Below are 6,645 nucleotides of genomic sequence, written 5' to 3'. Positions count from 1 at the left end.
CTCTCTCAGCCCATCCTGTGAGTTATTGGATGGCAGGAGGTCATGGCTGCAACCCCTCCCCACTTTGCGTGAAATGTGCAGAACAAACGGATCTAGGAATTACACAGAGATTGGACACGCTGTCGGGATATCTAAGAGCAGAGCCCTCATAAAGGTCTCCGTGGCCAAATAGGTGTGAAAGGGTTGCCAGTCCAGCTGTTACCGAAAGAAAAATAAATGTACCCCCTTTTGAGGTGACAACCTTAGAGCATTCTTTACATTCTCCCTATTAGCTTGAGTGGCATTAGCTTAGCACTGTCCTGACAAAATGTAATGTTTCCAAAAAGCAGAACAAAAGATAATCATCAGGAAAAGGAAGTTTCAATATTGCCCTTTAGATTTATTTAAAAGCTCAGAATAACATCCATTAATAATTGTTTTATCAGTGTTCAGAACAAATAATTAACATGCTAGGATACCTGGAGTTTTTATTCTCATTTATCCGCTCTGATTTGCTCTTTTGATAGTAGGAGCTTTATGGTCCATCCATGTTTTTAACTTTTATTTTGACTGTTTTTCACACACATCTTTGAGGAGATCTCACAGCTGGAACAGTCTTTCTTTTTTTCCTGGTCCTATGCCAAAGCTTGTTAGGCCCTGTGTTATTGAACGGGTTGGGTTGAAAAGTCAGTTTGGTTACTGGATCCGAGATGAAAGGCAGAGGTCAGGAACGCCACTCCCAAGCACAGCATGGTGACATTGCTATGTGGAATTGTGTGCATGTGTTTTATAGCTTGTCTGTGCGTGTGTTGTTATTTGCAGAGTGAATGTCTTGATTTGTATTTAATAGTATCTGTGCTTCTTGGAGCTTTCCCCGGAGTTTGCTGTGTAAAGTTCAAGTAATATCTCTAGCATTTCTAGCCTTTCCCGGTTTTTCCTTTTATGTCCCTGTTCTTATCCACCTCCAGGGTGCACTGTTGCTGAAGGATCCGCCAGGGGTTTTACCCCAGCTGCACAGTGTCCCACAATTAAAAGTCTGGATTCCTTTCTGATTGATTGTGAAAACAAAAAGATAGATAAGGAATTTGTAACATCTTTATTTCAACAGCCAATGCAATGACCTAAACCACATACAACATCATTGTGTCAGTGGTATAAAAAGTAGTTCAACAAATCCAAAATGTGGAGAGACATGGACATTCCCATTGAGTCGAAAAACAGCAATACCAGAGACCAAATACCACAAAAGAAATGTAATAATTGATAATTGAAGCGACTGTCGCACTTCTTTTGTTTCCCCACCAAACAGAGAGAAGACCCCTGAACCATGCTTTCAGGGAGAAAGGAAATCGGAAGCTGTTTGACTTGTTTAGGCACTCTCATAGGACCTACTAAAGTGGAACATTGTCATTACAACATACTTTGGAAAAATAAACCAGTAACTTCCACTGCATGACATTATGATAGCAAGCTGATTATGGTGTATTTGTAACCATGGTGGGAAATGTATATGAATGTGAAACTCAAGGTCACCCTAGCGTAGTGTTTAAAAATATGCATGCATGCATATGGAGCAGGCTAGACATTAAGGTTGCACCAGAGGTGGCCGGTGCACTGTGGGACATTTCCCGGTTCGCATAGCACTACCTTAATAATCAGAGGAAGAGCTATTTTTCAGAGGCATTGTTGCGACTAAGACCTTTGAGACACCACAGGAGGTGGGTACAGTGACTGTGCTGTGGCCAAGTAAAGAAGTGGTGGCGTAGGTGGAAGCGGCTCGGACAATAAGCGACAGCCCACCCTTCCCATAGTAAACTGGGTTTCCTTTTGACCTTTTTTAGATGGACCATTAAAACCTATGAATGAAGTTTAGCTGTAGTCTTTAGAAGTCATTGACAAATTCAGAACAACATTCAAACAGTAAGAATAACCTATTCAACAACTACAGATTTTTGTTATTTTGTTGGGTTATTGCCTTTGCCTAACATATTTAGGTCACCGAAGTGAGATTTGTCCCTTTTAAAGGGAAATCTGGAACTTGGGTGAAAACAGCTTGTACTTTTTTGTGACGGAAATAACAATGGTGGTACTTTGCCAAAGGACAAACAAGCCACTTAGAATCTGTTTTTCTTGTAATAACATATTAGTAATACCAAGAATATATATTTTGATATCTTATTAAGATAATAGCTCCAAGGCACTTGGGAGTGATGATGCTATGATTATCCACTCATAAATGAGACTTGCGGGATGTGTACTGGAAGGATGCCTCTGAACAGAGAACCTTTGTTTTTATGAATCCCTCAGGGATTGTCTAAAGTCAGTTAAGCTTGACTGGATTGCCTCAACGTCACATGTGTCTGTTTGGGCCTCTGTGTTTGTACGATACAGATGAGGCATATGACTCCTGCAGGCATTTCAATGATGGAGGTCTAGGAGACACTGATACAATGATTCTGCACACTGGTTTCAGGCGGAAAAGTTTCCCCTGAATCATGTTCATTGGTAAATTCACTCAAATTAAATTCACTAAAATGCCAGATGACATAAAGAATGATCTTTCAAAGGCAGTAATCAATGCTAAGCCCTTTGGTGTTATAATATCATTAGAGGATCAATAGTTGTGTGTTGCTTTGAGAGAAGGTACTGGGCAAGGGGGACAAAGGGGAACATGACGTGGGTTTGACATCATTGAATGTAGGGTGGAAGTTGTACAACAACAACATGGTCAATTTGACACAAGCAGTGGATCAATGGTTTCCAACAGAGATGAGCACATTGATCAGTAAAAATACTGAGAGCTGCCCTCTGTTTCCAGTGTTCCTTTGTGCTCCATATCTATATTTAGAACACGTATAGCAGCAGATGAAGGCATGCCATCAGGGATCTATTCAAAGTTAGAAAGTAAACTGACTCAAGGTCAGTGCACAATAAATAGCTTTGAAATTCTTTTGAAACTCCATTATGGCTCAGTCTAAACCTAACCCTCTCTCACACTGCAGAAGGTTCACAGCAGATAAATGAACACATTTTATGAAAGAGTTTTTTTACTTTTTAAGGGTATACAGTACGTTGATTCATCTCTCTCTTTCAATAGCACCATCTCTATCTTTTTTTTATGCTGGGTATTTCTTACAAGAGAAACACATAAAGCTGCATGTCAACGAGTTCCATCTAAATGTGGTAGAAGCTGAATTGCAAAACTTTTGGGCAATGTTTCAAGAGTAAGTACCAAACCCGACTGCCTTTAAATGCTTTTTCGTGTTATTTGATCCAACCTGTTAAGTGCATTCTATATCACCCTGAAAGTCTGACAGGAAATACCACAGGACGCCAGACAGAGTAACCCAATAAAAGCAAGAGCGCCCAAATCATTAGTGGGGAAACACGCTCACATAACACATCCAGATGTACAGGCTAATTAGATTTGACCATCAAATCAACAGTTGTAGAGCCTTTGTGCTTTTATGAGACTGACCGCAAGGTAAAGGGAAAATGGACCGTTTGAAGTGACAAAACCTTACCCATGGCTTTTAGCAGGTAGAATGACTGGGCTGGGATGTGAATAGAGCATGTTGTACTCTGCATGCAGAGACTGGGAGCCGTGGCCTCACTCCCTGAAGTGATGTAGGAGCTTCTCCACAGTTGGCAATGGTGACTCATCAGGGGATGATGTAAATAAGATGGCTTGCATGGAGGTAATTGGTGTGGAGAGGTAATTTCCCTCGCGTACCAGGGCTGCCCCTAGAGTTTCAGGGGTGGCCACAAGAGAAAAAGTAACTAAAGGGGCGGCACGGTTACGTCAGAAGCTGCTGTTAGTCTGCGGCCCCTCTCTTTGGAACAACATCCCCTCTGACTGGAGAACTCAGCACCTGACAAGGATAACTTCCGCCAAAGTCCTCCCAGGGCGCGTGATGAAACTCCACATATATATGCAGGAAGAAAAGCAACAGGCCGGAAGCCAGAGAGGTGGATAAAACTAACAAGATTGAAACTGATTGAAGAAGTAGAGGACACGGAGAGCACATGAAATCAGGACAGCAGAAAGCCTGCACATCTTCCGGCGCAGACTGAAAACTCATCTCTTTCGACTCCACTTCGAGCGATAGAATTACTAACACTTATACTAGCACTTATATACTAACAAAGGACTGGCTTATCTATAGCCAGTTGAGTAGCACTTGAAATGTTTGGCTCTCTGAAACCTGATGTACTTATATGATTCTGTTTTCTTCAAGTTTGTATCTTGTTGGTCGAACGCACTTATTGTAAGTCGCTTTGGATAAAAGCGTCAGCTAAATGCAATGTAATGTAATATCTACACTTCCAAGCCGGATCATATCAGTTATAAGGAGCACTGTTTGTCCTCCCCTCATATCGGTTGCAACACTTAAGTTCAGCTCCCTTCCTACTCCAGTCTGCCTCCCTGCTGGGTTTCATCATGCACTGCGTGTCACAAGGCAGCAGTGCTATGGTGATTACGCCAAAGAACTTGGGAGTTGATTTGGAACTGGCACAGTAATTGTGGTATTGTGAGTAGGCTTCTTTGGTTGGAAAAAAAAAACAAGACTGCAAGGTATGACCAGAGTTTCTTGAAATAGAGCGGAAATAGTCTTAAAACCATGGCAGGAATTATCTTTTTGTTTCCTTTCTAGTCCTAGTAGATCATTTTAATTGGCTAAATTAAAATAAATAACATGTGTGTGATGTGTGTGTGTGCATTCATGCGTATGTGTGTGTTAACTGACATCTATAATGGGCTTTTATTTAAATTTGGAAAGTGCTAGGGGCGCTTAACTGGTCCGGCCCACTTGTTCCCTCATCTCTAATATCCCCCCACTCTATGTCAATGTTCTGATGTCAAAACATACGGACGGACACACACACACACACACACACACACACACACACACACACACACACGCACACACACACACACACACACACACACACACACACACACACACACACACACACACACACACACACAGAGACACACACACACACACACAGACACACACACACACACACACACACACACACACACACACACACACACACACACACACACATACACACACACATTTTGTGTTTGATAGGAGGGAGGTGACAGACAGTGGAGCCCATGCCCTGGAGAGCAGAGCGGAGTGGCTCTCCAGCAGGGACTCTGACGTTCACACTTAAATGCTTTAATAGGACTTAAGTAGACAAAGGCCGCTAGTGACGCAGTAGGAGCTATAATGGGCTTGCCACATTGCAGGTTTACTGGACCCTGCCTATTGGACAAAGCTATTTCAATCCCACAAATCCTCATCAGCCTCAGGAAGCAGTTTTAAATAAAAAGTGTAGGTTAATCGCTGCTAACATGTCCCAGTGAAATATCTTTTTTTGTTTAAGGAGCAGTAGGCCAGGTTGACCAAGGCTACTTTCTGGGAACTAATTATTCAATTACAAGTGCAGAGAAATTCATTTGATTTCCTTCACGTCTGACTTGACTAAAGAGTATTGTGGAGAACATGATATCAATAGATGAATATATCATCATCAGTCATAATACAAAAATTGACTGCAGCATAATAGTATTTATATTGTGTAATAGCGGAAATTCCCAGTAACAGGAACATTGAAAACATATTTTTAACTTTTCATTTTGGGAAAAAAACACATTAACGTGTAAATGTTTTTGTGTGACGGAGATACTTCCTCATTTGATCAATACTGCCTTAACCTATGTTCAGGTCAGCCAACAGGATACTGTGACAGATGGAGCTCTCGGTCTTTAGCCGTCATCACTTGAAAGCTTATTATCTCTCACACCATCTTATCCAAATTGAATGCTAGAACTAATTCACGAAGATCCACAGTTTGCTAAATCTGTTCTACAAAAATGTGTCACTAAGGGGAAGTTGAAGTTATTATTTATTGATACATTTGCCACAATGTTTTATGTCTTTGAGAAATTAGCTCTTAGCTTGTAGAGTAGGCAACGATTCAATAATTATCTAAAGTTTTGATATAAAAGGGAAGTAGTAATGAAACAAAACGAAGCTCCTTGTTTTTCTGTTTATGAATAATCAAGTAGTACAACATCATACACTATCTTCAGTTGTTTTATGTCTGGGGCGAGCCTGCAAGCTCTGCATTTCCTTCTTGGCTTCTTGGTTGTGTTGTGATAAAAGGATCGAGGGGTTAAATGTTTGTCCAGCTGAAACAACACAGTAAAACTCCTTCTCTGTGTCTCTGTAGCCTAGTCGTCAGAGCTCAGGAACTAAAAATAGCCGTGCTGGCTCCACGCCCCTGGCTGGGGGACAGGTCAAATTATGAAGGAAGATGAAAAATTTAAAGGCACAGGCTACTTGGCCACAAACCCAGCCCTGCATCAGTGGTCAGATAGAACATTTGACTTGACTTTTATGGGTGAGTCAGATTATATGAACTACAGAGCTTGGCCAGTTTGGGATGTAATATTAATTGAAAAAGTCCTACTTCATTGCTACATGGTGCCCAGAATTCAGTATGCATGGTCTTTAAAATGTATATTTGTACTAGCGTTTTATTTGTCATTTTGGAAATCCCTGCTTTACACAGTTTTTTCATTGGAAATGAGATGTGTTATCCTGGAGAGGTGGTCTTGACACAGTTTGAGGTTACGTAATTGCTATCAAG

Source organism: Pseudochaenichthys georgianus, chromosome 16, assembly GCF_902827115.2.
Source record: "Pseudochaenichthys georgianus chromosome 16, fPseGeo1.2, whole genome shotgun sequence".
NCBI lineage: Eukaryota > Metazoa > Chordata > Actinopteri > Perciformes > Channichthyidae > Pseudochaenichthys > Pseudochaenichthys georgianus.
This window is presented reverse-complemented; position numbering follows the sequence as displayed.